Source organism: Myotis davidii, unplaced genomic scaffold (genome assembly GCF_000327345.1).
Source record: "Myotis davidii unplaced genomic scaffold, ASM32734v1 scaffold1819, whole genome shotgun sequence".
Lineage (NCBI taxonomy): Eukaryota > Metazoa > Chordata > Mammalia > Chiroptera > Vespertilionidae > Myotis > Myotis davidii.
Window position 1 is genome coordinate 29,004 of NW_006289839.1, and position 1,271 is coordinate 30,274.

Sequence of the window (1,271 nt, forward strand, 5' to 3'; positions counted from 1 at the left end):
TATCCCCCCCCTGTCACTCACAGAGGAGGGCTGATAGGGGAGTTGGGGCACCGCCCCCTGTCACACACACAACAGGGCCGATCAGGGAGTTGGGGCTCCGCCACTCTCACACTCAGGGCAGGGCAGATGGGGACATTATGGCTCTACCCCGTCACACACAGAGCAGGGCCTGAGGGGGCGGGGGTGGAGGTTGGGGTGCCAAACCCTGTCACACACAGAGCCTCAGGGTGATCAGGGGGTTGGGGAGCTCCCCCCTATCAGGCACAGAGCAGGGCTGATGAGGGGGTTGGGGCGCCTTCTCTTGTCACAAACAGAGCGGGGCAGATAGGGAGGTTGTGGCCCCTTCCCCTGTTACACACAGAGCCGCAGGGTGATCACGGGGTTTGGTCGTTGCCCCCTATCACGCTGATCCCGGTGCTGGGAGGCATGTTACCTTTTTACTATATAGAATAGAGGCCTGGTGCATGGGTGGGAGCCAGCTGGTTTGCCCTGAAGGGTGTCCTGGATCAGGGTGAGGGTCCCCACTGGGGTGCCTGGCCAGCCTGGGTGAGGGGATGATGGCTGTTTGCAGCTGGTCACACACCCTTCAAGGTGGGGGTCCCCACTGGGGTGCCTGGCCAGTGTGGGTGAGGGGCTGATGGCTGTTTTCAGGTTGGCGGGTTACTGAAGCTCCCAACTGCTCCTTTTTTTCTTTTCTTTTTTTATTCTGGGCCAGCTTTAGCTCTGGCTCCAGCTCTGAGGCCTCTGCTGCTGAAAGCAGGTATCTGGTTTGTTTGGGTTCTAGAATAGAAATTCTGTATCAGCTCCAGCTCTGAGATCCCGGCAGGCTGAAAGCAGGTTTCTGGGGTATTGTTTAGCTTCTGTATTTGTAACTATGTTTCAAACTGCAAGCTCAGAGGCCAGCAAGGCAGGCGGGGTACATTGCTTTCCTTCTTCACCGAAGCAAGCAAGCCTCATGTTAGCTTTAAGCTGCCTGGCTGCCGGCCACCATCTTGGCTGGCAGTTATTTGCATATCTCGCTGATTAGCCAATGGGAAGGGTAGCGGACGTACGCTAATTACCATGTTTCTCTTTTATTAGATAGGACTAGTAGCCTGGTGCACTAAATTCGTGCACTGGGGTGCGGGCGGGGGGTGAAGGGGCCCTTTAGTCTGGCTTTCACCCTCTCCAATCTGAGACCCCCTCAGGGATGTCCAACTACCTGTTTGTTCCCACACTTTTAACAGATAACAGCTCCATTGTTGTTTCTTTCTTATCCTTAAAACCATTGG